This window comes from Lonchura striata, chromosome 32 (genome assembly GCF_050655825.1).
Source record: "Lonchura striata isolate lonStrDom1 chromosome 32, ASM5065582v1, whole genome shotgun sequence".
NCBI classification, from domain to species: Eukaryota; Metazoa; Chordata; class Aves; order Passeriformes; family Estrildidae; genus Lonchura; species Lonchura striata.
This window is the reverse complement of record NC_140734.1, coordinates 5,210,235-5,223,230: the sequence shown is the minus strand read 5'-3', so window position 1 is coordinate 5,223,230 and position 12,996 is coordinate 5,210,235.

Here is a 12,996-nt window from a genome sequence, read left to right as displayed (position 1 = left end):
GAAGCACCTGATGGGGGAGAATCCAGAAGGTGAAAGAGACCAAACTCCTGGGCTCAGACATAAACAGGCCTATGGGGAAAGGAAAAGCTGTGCAAGAAAGCAAAACCAGGAATTCATTCCCTGCTTCCCACAGGCAGGTGGGTGTTCATCTGTCCCCAGGTGAGCAGGGCTCCATCCCAAGCAATGGTGACCTGGGGACAAAAATGCCATACTGCCAGCATCCCCCCTTTCTGCTTCTGCCCTCTCTTTCGAGACTGATTCTTCTTCCACATGGTCGGGAATTCCCTGGGACCAAGTCAGGGTCACCTGTCCCAGCTGTGTCTCTCCCGCTTTCTGCTGCACCCCCAACCCCCTCACTGGCGGGGCAGGATGAGGAACAGGAAAGGCCTTGGCTCTGGGCAGGAACAAAAGCCTCCTGGAATCTTCCCTCTGTTTCCAGCCCAAATCCAAGCCAGAGAAGCCCTTGGGAAGGGAGTTAAATCCCCCCCAGCCCAAACCAGTCCTCAGTGCCCATCCCCCAGCACCAGGCACTGCCAAGAACACCGCCTTCCCCAGAGTGTCTCCTCTAGGAAAGGGATGGCTTGGGGAGCACCAGGTGCTTGCACTGTAGATGGTGAGTGCAGGTCATGGAGTAAACAGGTGGGAGGGGTTCCTTCTTTGGAGTTCCAGTGGTCCAGGAAACTGAAGGGGTCCAGGGACAAAGAACCAAGAACAAAGTAGGGTCCAGGATTTTATGTGGTACAAGGGAGGTGGAGCTTTGGGTCTGAGAGCCAATGGGTTGAGGGAATGAGAGCAGTGCAAAGGTGGGACAAAAGAGCCACAAACAACTGGAATTCAGGGGAGGAGCTGCAGGGAATGGGAACTAATAGGAAAGCGGGAGTAGGGAACATTCTAGAACTAGGGAGGAGAGCAAGGATGGTGTGACTTGGGTCATCAACATATAACAGCAAGGAACTGTGGGAGAGCATCTTGTCTCTCTGACCTAAAGGGGTGTCTCCTCCCAAGACATCCCTGCCTCAGTGTCTTGGGATGCAACACGGGGACAAGACTGTCAGTGCTTTGCACCCAGCCCTGACAATAAGGCATCCTTGCAACCATCTGTAGCAATGCAGTTTTGTTCTGGTTGCCATGGTGGTGCCTTGCTGCTGGGATCTGCTGACATGCTAACACCATAAAAAGCCTTGCATACTCTAGCTCACCTAAGCACCCTAAGTATTTACCCTTGTGTTTATGGGAAATTAAACTTGATTTTAGTCTCTTACCCAAACTACCAAACTCAGGCCATGTCTGATTGTTCTCTAGTTCATGTATTGGCCAGATCTTTTCAGAGAGTCTGATAAGTTTGGATTTGAGAAACAACGTCTTCCCTGACTTCCTCCTGGTAAGGTCTCCCGGTGTCTCAGTATTAATCTCGAGGGACTGTCTCTTGGGATGTTATTACTACAACACTCGCATATTTTAACTGTTATGAGTAGAAATTGAAAGAATCAGGGAGAGAGAGTGAGAGAAAGAAGAGACAAGATTCAAACCTTGGCCCTCAGATTTGCAGCACAGGAGCTTACCCCTTGCACCACAGGACTGCAATCTAACCCCACTTCTCAGAGATCATCTGCCCTTACTACCAGCAGGAGAGAGGAACACCATACCCCCCCCCTGGATTCTAGAGCACAAAACACCCCTTCCCACCTAACTTAGGTGCTAAACAGAATATCCCTTTATCCGCTCACACGTCTCTGTCAGGTCCAAAGGTTCTTGGGCTCCAATACCCTCTGGACTGCAGCTGGGCCCCTGGTAGTGCTGCAAGAGTGAGGGGGATGAGGGCAAGGGCTGAACATTCCTCTGGCTCTGTTCCAGCGGTTTCCCAGATGCCCTGTGTGCCTTCTGGGTCACCAAAAACTGATGTCTGCTGAAGGCTGACCTAGAACAGAGACTGGATGGAGCTAAAGAATACAGTAAGTACTTATTAAGAGGCCTCAATGGATCCACTTTGGGCAGCAAAACCCAAAATGGCCACAAAATGGACAACAGGTCATGGGGTCTCACACTTTTATAAGTTTTGGTCCATTAGCGTATTGGAGCTAATTGTCCAATTACAACTTTAGCCCATGAAGTCCCATCCTTCTTGTTTTCTCTCTTTTGTCTACATTGTTGATGCTCTTGGGCCTGAGATCTGGATCAACTGTCCTTGGTGTTGCTATCACGCTGGCACGGTAGTGTGGAGGAAGGGTTTTAGAAAGGCCTTGGGAATGGGAAATTGAGGAAAAGATACAGTTATGTATGCCCCATTGTTTTGGGAAAGTTTAGCTTCAGCATTTTTCTGTAAACCCCTTTCTTCCCGCCCCTGAGCAGTTCCATTGGACCTGACCCCTGGGGTGGTTCTCATATGCCCAGGCTGGACACTGTCTCTATTGTTTAGACCTTATCTCTTAATTTTACTGTATAAAACTGTATCTAGGCAGTAGCCCAGGGTCTTTTGTCCCTGCAACTGTTCAGGCAATACAATCTCTCTGGACTGCACACAATTGACCTCTCTTCGTCTCTTTATCCTGAATCCTTGTGGCAACCGAGGTCTGCCGCCGCTCGAACCGTGCTAACCCAGCCGCTGCCTGGTAAGCCCAGTGCAGTGGGACCGTGGCAAAACCCCGGTCCCCTGAGGGGACAGCTAACCGGAGGGGTCCCGGGGGGCCGGGGAGGGCCGGGGGACAGCTGCAAGTGACCCCCAAAAGCTGCAAAGGTTGTAATTGTTTGTGTTTCCCCTGTCTGCTTGAATTTTTGCAAAAATCTATAGCAGCTGTATTTACAGGTCAAAAAAAAAAAAGGGGGAATTGTGGAAGGGGCTAACAGCGGGCCTGTTAGCCAAAGAAGCTGAGAAGAAGCTGAGAAGCAAGAAGAAGCTGATAAGCAGCTTTCTCCAAGGCTGTCACCAAGGAGACCGAGAGAAGAGAGGAACTGAAGAAAGATAAGGACAGAACTTTGCAGCTGGATTTTTAGAAAGTTAGCTGAAGTCACTGTTACTTTTCATCAATGGTGTTATGTTGAATTATTGTAGCCAGTTGAGGTAGAAGACAGATAAACAATTAGAAAGTGTCTAAAAGGTCAGCCATCTTCGAGAATAAGCAGTTGCCATCTGAAACTGCCTAATGTCTATACTTTGTGTCGCAACTGCCTCAACAGCTACAACACCGTGGCAGTGGTGGATCAGAGAGAAAAGCCAAAGGTGACAGACTAAACTTGACTGCAGGTGAGGGATGGCTCAGCAGAGGACCTGGGGACCTGTGGTGCCAGCCAGTGACCGGCCACTCGGACACAGCAGGAAGGCCCCAGACTATCACACTTCAGCTGGCAGGGTATAAAAGCCCAGAGGTTCTTTGTTCAGGGTCCCCCAGAGGCACCAGCTCAAACTGCCACTGTTCCAGCACAATAAAATTGTTTTAAGGATCCAGTGGTCTAACACTCTGCCATGGAGGACATTGCACATTTCCAATCTTTTGGGCACTTAGGACCGTCTGATTTTGCTTTGCACCCAAGAAAAATAAATCCCCAAATGTGCACAAATCACTCCTTTAGTCTTTTCTCCTGTTATTTTCATGTGATTTTTACATTGTTGTCTGCTATCTTGTCCTCATCCTTCCAAAATTCCTGTGCCTATTTAAATCCAGCCTGGGATGGTGCACACATTTTGTTTAGCTCTGCAGAGATAGACCCCCAGCAATCCTGCTGACCACACCCATTTCAATGTTGCATAAACATAACTCTGGGCTGCAGTATGTGAATCCCACTCTGGTGTGTGAGATGGCAGAGCAGCAGAGCAGGCACTGAAGAAGGGGCATTCCGTAGATTGGCGGAGTCACTACCAGAACTCAGTCTAGCTCTTAGAACTCCGGCGCCACACCAGGAGTGGGGAACTGCCTCACTGTGGACATTTACCAGAGGCAGAACCTTTAGAGCCACTTGCTCTAAGGTGCCAGACACAAGCCACAACAGGGACCGGGCAGAGGAGAGAGGAGGCAGCTCTCCGTCTTGAGGTTCCACAAGAAAGAGTTCATTTCAGGTGAAGAGAGGAGAAACAAAGAGCCCCCGGCACTCCTGTGCAAGATACAAGTCAGGGGGTGGATACAAACAGCTCACCAAGGGGGAATCCACAGGAGAGGAGTGAGGGGATCACATCCAGTGTCTGGAGCCCATTGGGGTAGGAGGGTGGAGAGGATGGGTCACAGGGGCCAGTGGGGCCTTGAGGAATTGAGGCATCCCAAAGGGGTGTTGCAATCAGGGATTGGCCCGATGTGACAGTGACAGGGAAGGTTCGGGGACCAAGGGGCTGGGTTGCTGTGACAGGCAGGGTAAGAGCTGGTACAATGGGTGGGAAATGGCATGAGGGTCAGCTTTGAGGGAGGGTAAAATCCAGGGGTGAACAAACTCGGGGAGAATATGGCGGTACAACAGAACGAACCACCTAACAAGGAAACAACAAAATAAATTCGTACCACAACAATCAGGAGCACATTCTGACCAGCAATGTCAGCAGGCAAAAGAAAGGATTTGCTGAGCAATAGTCCTTGGATGAAGCAAAACATTTACAGACAGGGCAGTCTATTTGTACAGAAGGGGGTGCACTCTGGGGGTACAGCTAAGGCCATGAGGTCACAGCAGGCTCTGGGGTCACAGCAGGCTGAGCTCACAGCAGGCTCTGAGGTCACAGAGGTCCCAGAGCCCCGTGGTTGCAGAGCACCACAAGGCCCCAGCAGGCAGTCCTTGAGCACAACTGCTGCGGCAGCAGCGGCGGTGGCAGCAGTGGTGCTGACATTGGGACAGCGGCCTCAGGACAGTGGTGGCAGCGAGAGCGGCGGGACTGGCACAGGGCAAGGCACCATGGCCCTTGCTCTGCGCCTCCTCCTCCTGCTCCTCCTGGCCGTGGCCCTGCCTGCCAGGGCTGCCCAGGCTGCTCCGCTGCAAGCGCGGGGAGCAGGTGAGCCGGCAGCCTGGCTGCCCTTTCCCAGGACAGCGCTCCCTGCTCCCCGGGAAGGGCTGGGGATGGTTTTCCTGTGGGTTTTAGGGAGGGTTTCCTCTGTGGGAGGGAGTGAAGACTCGTGGGCCTTGGGTTGCTCCAGCTGCCCTCCCAGGGATGTGGCCCAGGGCCTACCAAAAGTGTGGAGACTGGCTAAGAGACAGCCCAGAGCTCCCCAGGCCCCTGTGCAGCTTTGGCCTTGTCCTTTCACATCTGGATCCCATGGCCTTGCCCAAGCCCCTTGCAGTGCCCAGTTCCCACAGGCAGAGGGGGATCCCAGCACATCAGGAACTGGTTCTCATCTGTGCTCCCTTCTAGATGAGCATGCTAGGAAGGCTTCTCCAGCACCTTGGCTCCATGAAGATTTCCTGCCTCTTAAGGCTCGTGCAGGTATACTGATAATGTTCCTAAAAGAATAATCACTGACAACCTGGCGGGAACCAGCTGACAGAAGCTTCTGTGGCTATTGAGTCGCAGGTGTGGCTGCAGGGAGGACCTTTCAGGCTCCTTTCCTGGTTGCTGAACACAAATCCGGCTCCCATCGCAGGGGTGAGTTGTGTGTCCCTGATGACACCACAGGCTGAGCCATGGTTTTGTGGGATCCATCCATCTGAAATGCAAATATTCCTCTTAAGGTCCTCCGAGAGGGAAGAACAAACCTACAGGAAACAATAAGGCTCTAGAGGCATACAAATACATAGAGCAGAAGCTGAGTGATCTGGAGAGACGCCGTGGTGGGTGCATTTCCCTCACCCTTTCCCTGGGACCCAGCAGCCAGGACCTTTCCCTGCACATCTGGACAGGCTGTGCTTGGCACAGTGGGAAGGGATCCATGGCAGCCTCGGTGCCCCGCTGCTGCTCTCAGGACCTGCAGGGCTGTTTCCCAGCCTGGGCTGGCTGCAGCTTCTCCCCAGCCTCTGCAGGAAGGCATTTGGCACTAGCTGACAGGGAGCCCATGGCCCATGCACACCCTGAGATCCCCTGAAATTTCCCAGTCACTGAGCACTTCTGGAGGGGCAGATGTTTGGAGGAGGGTGGGCCCTGGAGCAGCCCCAATAACCTGGTCTTTATCCTGAATCTCGTCCATGACTTAGACAAGCTTTGCCTCCTGAAGATGCCACCTTCCTGCTGGGGAACAGCCCCACCTGATCCAGCTGTCCCTTTTCCTTTCCGCAGAGATGGAAGGAGAGGCTGTGCTGAAGGCTGAGCTTCCCAGAGGAAGCAGTGGCTCACTGGCAGCCTCTGCTGCAGGAAGGGAGGCGCTGCCAGGCACAGTCACAGGAGGTAATTGCTGTGCCTCTGGGCCTGAGCCCTGCTGAGCCTTGAGCTGCCCTCTCTGCTGCTTGGCTGTGTGGGCTCACAGCATTACCTGAGCCCCTTGAAGTGCTCACTTCCCCATAGAAGGGGGGGATCCCAGCACACCATGGAACATTTCCCATCTGTGCTCCTTTCTAGATTGGGACCGTGACTTGCAGCGTTTGGAAAGACTGGTAAACCACGGTTTAGGGATCTTGGAGTCTGGTAAAGGTAGGTTACAGCAAACCTTTCCTAAGAGAGAAATCATTGTCCAGACAAATATTTATGTGAGATTTCCTTTAAGATCCTTTGAAGTTCGATGGATTCTGGAAATCCTGTCCCCCAAATTCCTACTCCTGTGACCAACAGCAATCCCACAGGAGGATCGCTGTCAGTGGGAGGAAGGAGCATTTAGCTGTCCATCTTCCACCCATGTGCAATGCCAGTGTGTCCTTCTGTGTGCTCTGTGCAGCCCCAGAGAAGAGCAGAGAGGGAAGGGGCTGGGCCCAGGGCTGTGCCACGGGGCTCAGCCTTTCACAGCTCCTTTGCTGGCCCCAGGGAGCCTGAGCTGCTCCTGCTGCTGCTGCCAAGCCCTGGCCTGGGCTGGGGCTGGGTTTAGAGCTGCTGGCAGCTCCAGGGAGTCCTTTCTCCGCTAACTCTCCCACAAGGGGCTCCTTCCTTCCCAGTGCGGGGCCACCGCAGACTCATGGTCCCCCTGCCCCTGCTCCTGAGTGGAAGGCAGAGCTGAGGGAATGCCTTGGAGGGCACCAATCACCCAGGGACTCTCACTGCCACTGCGGCCTGCAGGAGAATCTTCAGCAGTGTCACTGTTCTGTCTTTCTTTGCAGCTGAACGTGAGGATGAAGAGGATCTGGATTCCCAACCCATCCCCATCGCTGAGCCTCTGGGAGATGCTGAGGGTAGGTCAAGGCCTTTCCCCCTGCGAGAGCTGCCAGCTCAGAGCCCAAAGCTCGGCCAGGGGATCATCGCTGCAGGTGCCAGGACAGAACCATGCACGTGTGTGCTCTGGGCCTGGGCCATCCCCTCACCGCTCCTGGGGCTCAGTGCTGCCCATGCAGATCTGCAGAGATGACAGAAGCTCCTGTGGCTGTTGAGTTTCAGGTGTGGCTGCAGAGAAGACTTTCCCAGGTCCTTTGGTGGATGTTGCTCGCAAGCCCAGCTTCCATCACAGGGGTGAGTACTGTGTCCTTGCTGACCCCAACATGCTGAGCACGGGTTTTTGGGATCCATGCCTGGGAAATGGAAATATTTCTCTTGAGGTCCCCTGAGAGGAAAGAACAAACACAGAGGAAGTAGTAAATCCCGGCAGGAATCCAAACATCTGGAAGAAATCCTGAGTGATATGGAGAGACAGCATGGTGGGTGCATTTCCCTCCCCCTTCCCCTGGGACTCAGCAGCCGGGACCTTTCCCTGCACATCTGGACAGTCCCTGCCTGGGACTGTGGGAAGGGATCCATGGCAGCCTCGCTGCCCCGCTGCTGCTCTCAGGACCTGCAGGGCTGTTTCCCAGCCTGGGCTGGCTGCAGCTTCTCCCCAGCCTCTGCAGGAAGGCATTTGGCACCAGCTGATAGGGAGCCCATACTGCACCATAGGCCTGAGATGCCTGCAATTTCCCGCTCTCTGGGGAGATGCATAGAGGCAGCTGTTTGCTGGAGGGTGGAGTTTTGGAGCAGCTCCAAAACTCTGGGCATTTTCCTTGTCTTTATCCACCTCTTTGACAAGTATTGCTGGGAGCAGAAGAGCACAGCAGAGAGGAATTATGGCATGCAGGCTCAGGGCTTTGGGCACTGAGCAGTCCTGTGCCAAGAGGCGGCAAGGTGCCTGCAGGCCCCAGCTCTGGGGGAAACAGAGAGCGAGAATGTGCTGGCCGTATGCACCGTGCTGCCAGCTCAGCAGTGCAGCATAGCAATGGCTCACTCTTCCCATTGCTCCCAAGATGCAGCTGGCACCTCAACACGTGCTGACAAAATCTGGAAAAGCATGAGAAGAGATTTCTGCTGGGGAACATCTTGTTTGATGAAGTTGATGGCCATTGTGGCTGGTGCAGCACTTGGCCTGATGATGTGCTCTGCTGGAATCTGGTATTTCTGCATGAGAAAATGGTGAGTGTTTTGCTGATCTCATTCTCCAAGAGATTCCTTTAAAGGCTGCTGATAGTCAGGAAAGATTCCCAGTGAGGCTGCAGTGGAGTTGTGGCCAGTCCATGGCTGTCCAAAGACCTCTGCTGAGGGTTCTGCTGCTGCCCAGTGCTTTCCTTGGCCTCTTCATTGCTGGGCCTTGTCCTGGGGGGCCGCTGGGGCTGCAGCCAGTGCTGGCTCCCCCTGAGGCTGCCTGGCCAGGAGCAGCCCCAGGGGCACAGGGCAGAGGCACAGCAAGGTGGGGAGGAGAAAGAGCAGGGACGAGATGGCCCCTGGAAGGCAGAGGCGCTCTGGGGCCCGCTCCTGGCCAGGGAGCTGCCCAGAGCCGTCCCCTGCTCGCCGGGGCCTCGAGGGGCAGCTGTCCAGCTGGGCCAAGGTGTGCCAGCTGCTCCAGCCGTGCTGGGGAGCCTTGCCAGCTCTGGGCCCTGCTGTGCAGGAGGGTCCCTGTGTGCCACTGGCAGCTGGGGCCTCAGCCACTGCTCTCTCCCAAGGTGCTGCTGCTGTGCATCTTCAGAAGACGAGCCTAACAACTCAGGCAGACAGAACATGACCTGTGTTCCCAGCTCTTCACGTCTGTCCCCATCTGCCCTGCCACAGCTCCTGGACCACCTTGAGCCATTCCCAAAACACACCCATCCACAACGAGACCCTCTGCCCCTGAGCCCCCTGGCCTTGTTCCCCTACCATATTTGAAGTTGGGCGGGCCCCATCTCCCACGGCAGGACTTGGCCCATATTTTATGTTAAAATAAAGTTATGAGTTGTCAGAGATATGTCCAGGTGTTTCCACCAGCAAAGCCCAGCCGACACCAGCCCTGGCTGAGCTCCATGGCCAGGAGCAGCCGTGGATGCCCACGGTGAGGGCAGGCAGGAGCCAGGCAGGGGCTGCTGTGACCTGCGGCGGGGCCCCGAGGGGCTGGGGGAGCCCATGCTGAGCGTCCCGGGGCTGAGGGCACATCTCCTTCAGTGGGATCATCTGGGCCTGGGCTTCATGAGACACTCAGGGATATTGTGGGGTCTCTGCTGAGCTGTGCAGGGATCCCTCAGGAGGCACTCAGGAGTATTTATGGCCTCTCCTAAGGTGTGCCGGGATCCCTCATGAGCTGTGCAGCAGCAGGGTAAACTTGAGGGGTTTTTTCCCCCTTCTGAGTACAGCAAAGGGACACTTGGCCAAGGTTTTGCAAAGCTGAGAGAAAGCCTCTTGCAAACCTTTGCGCTCCGCCTGTTCATGGGGAGGATCCAGAGTCTTGTACCTTGGCCTGATGGTGCAAAAATCCTCCCAACATCCCTCTGTTTCCAAAAATCAAGGCTTTGTACTCATTAATCGGGAAAGTTGTACGGGTGGCCTGCAGCTAATGTTCTTTTGTTGGCTGCACCCCAGTCCCTGCTCAGGTCTAAATAACTGACACAGCCGCGAGCTGCTCTTAAGACTGATTTGATCAAAGGCACTGAAGCTCTGCTGACTACAAATTGTCCAGGAAAACAAGCACAGGAACTTGGCTAATGTTGGTGACAAAAGCAGAGTGCAGAGTTGAACCTGTGAGGCCACCTCACTGCCATCTCCCCCCACCCTTTTATTTTGAATTGATTTAATATTTGGAGTGCCAGTTCTTGCATGAAATGGGCCCTCAGCAAGGAGCTGCTGGGCCTCCTTGTGGTAAACAGGCAAAATGAAATTAAAAGGAGGCTGATGGCTTTAAAAAAAATGTGCCTGTTTATTAAAACTTAGAACTACAGAAGATGAGGCCTCAGGGTAAGCCGAGGGCCTGCGTGACAAGCCAGAGGTAGCTCTAACAGTGCTGTGTAACAAGGTGTTCCTGTGGACACGAGGTACCCTCGAAAGAGCCCGGGGGCTCCGCACCCAGGGATTTTTTAAACTCTCCTGGGGGTGCTTGGTTGGTGCGCTTTGGATCCTCTGGCCCACTGGTCCTTGTCTGGGTCATTGACAGCTCTGTAAGATGGTGCAGTCCTGACCAATCATTTTGGAACACAGCAGTCTTACTGGGTGGCTCATTTCCCAGTCGTAGTTCCAGTTGCTGTCATCACACCAGGATGTGACTTTTCTAGAAGATTCTTACTCTAGCACCTCTCTACCACCCCCTTTTCCCTGTTTAGTAGCCATATACATACACTTAAACAACTGTACATTCAACTCAATAACTTACCATATTAATCATATAACAACTCATTATATTACTTAACAATCCATAATAACTTATAATTAACCATCAATAACTCCGCCTGTGAAAGTGAATTTATTTATAACATCCTGAGTGTCTCCCTTTGTGCTCCCAGTGCTTCTGGTCTGGTTTGGCTGAGAAATTTGTCCATCATACCTCTGTTCTGTTTCCTATCATTCCAATGCGTGGCCCTTTCCCACTGCTTGGCATTTGAATACTCTGATTATTTGACTGGATAACTTACATCTTGCACTTCATCACATTCAATTGTGTTAATCACACTCTGTCCTGTCATGAGTTTCTGGAACACATTTCCAAGCCTTCCAGCTGTAGCCCAAGGGAAGCTGTTTCTGTCTTGCATCACAAAACTGGCTGTTTTATTTCAAAGACAGCCCTTTACAAAGGACTTGCTGCATGCAATAACATCTGAGGGGCTGTTTTCCAAGACAGACAAAAAACCCATGAACAAACAGCAATCCAACCAAACAACATATTTAAAAAAGGTACTTTCTTTTTAGCTCGTGCTTTCAGTGTTTTCCAAGCTGGCTTCTTTTTCCACTGCAGTATTTTTCTTTGCACAGAAACAACCCCTTGCCAGATGATGTGACGTAACAAGGAAAACACAACTCACACACAATGGATATATTAAAGCTAAACATGCAGACTCCCATTATCACAATCATCATCATTTATGTTGCTGTTCATTTTTATGTCAGATTGTTTTCAGAAGGGTGAGAACAGTATCTCAGGTCCCCTGGCTAGTTTGACACCATAGCCACTTCTTATGTCTCTTATTAGCTGTCCTTCCTGTAGTTCCTCTGCCCATTTGTTGCTCCTGGATCTCTGCCTCCTTCACCTGATTTTTATCTTTTTCTGCATTTGTGGGGATTATTGTGTTGGTGGTTTTTTTTGCTGTTTTTTTTTTTTTTTCTTGTTGCTTGTTTTGTTTGCCTGTTTTATTTGGTCACAGTTTTACTTTTGTTTTCTGCTTTTTGGGGTTTTTTTTAATCCATTTAACAGCAGAAATGACCTTGTGATTTTTATGGTGAAGTTTTGATACACAGGTGTTGCACATAAAGGTTGTTTTTGTTTTTAAAAGTAATCTCAGACACACACCTGCAAGCCCCTGTGATTGGAGACCTGAGTGCTCTCAGACAGCAAATTGTGCATGAACAGGAACCTTGTCGTTCCTATCTCCATTACACATGGCAAAATGTAAAGTGGCTGGAATGGTGCCAATTCTAGCCTTGCTTTTGCTTTCTTTTGCTGCCGTGCCATAAAACCGTGCCAGAGTCATCAATGAACTGGGTTCTCCCAGGATGGGGTGTGCAGGGATGATCCCTCAGCTCCTGTGTGCACCTGGTGTGCACCAGGCCAGGCACGCGACCGTCATCCACAGCCAGCCTCTGTCTGCAAAGAGAGCAGGGAGCTGCAGCTCTGAGGAGCTCCGGGCTTAGGGAGCAAACAGACCAAATCCCTGATTCATATCAGTCACTTCACTTGAGGGTTTTCTGCTGATGGATTTTTATCTTCCTGCCCAGAGCTGGAAAAAAAGAACCCTGGCAGTTTGCTTTCGCTGTGAAGAGACTCTTGTCAACAGGTTCCAGGGCTGCTTCTTCTTTGAACTAAAAGCAGAGCAAAACTCTTCTGTTGGTCACATCAAACCAACATAAGTTTCATGAGTCTGTGAAAGATATAAGAATGTAAATATTATTTCATATTACTGTCCTTACAGTTTTCTATTCCAGTGGAGTAATTAGGTCATCATTCACTATATCAAATAACTGGAATAAGCTCTGGAAAAGGAGGTTTATTTAAAACTAAGATTGTTAAAACTACATTTCAAAAAAGGGCAGGAATTCCATGAAGAAAATGATGTGGTAAAAAAAGAGTTATTTAAACTTCTCAAAGTCCTTGGATAATGGAGCCCTGAACCCCTGTCATGTGCACTGCAGCCTTGACGGTCCCTTTGAGCCCAGGACTGCCAAGGGTCAGGGCTGGGATGAGCCTTCACCTCAAACCGGCTCCAAGACTGAGTGGGAATCAGTCCAGAACTGAGCTCACACAAAGAGCAAAGCCTCAAGGCCAAAGCCAGACCTTCATCAGGTTGGATTTCTTTAAACACGGAACTGAAACAAATTTGCTTGTGCGGTAACATCACTGTTACCATGAAACTTTACATGAGCTACTAAATAAGCAGTGTCCTGTCCTGATGTGTGTTGCCCAAATACTGTTGAGAACTTGCTGTGCCTCTGCCCTGTGCCCCTGGGGCTGCTCCTGGCCAGGCAGCCTCAGGGGGAGCCAGCACTGGCTGCAGCCCCAGCGGCCCCCCAGGACAAGGCCCAGCAATGAAGAG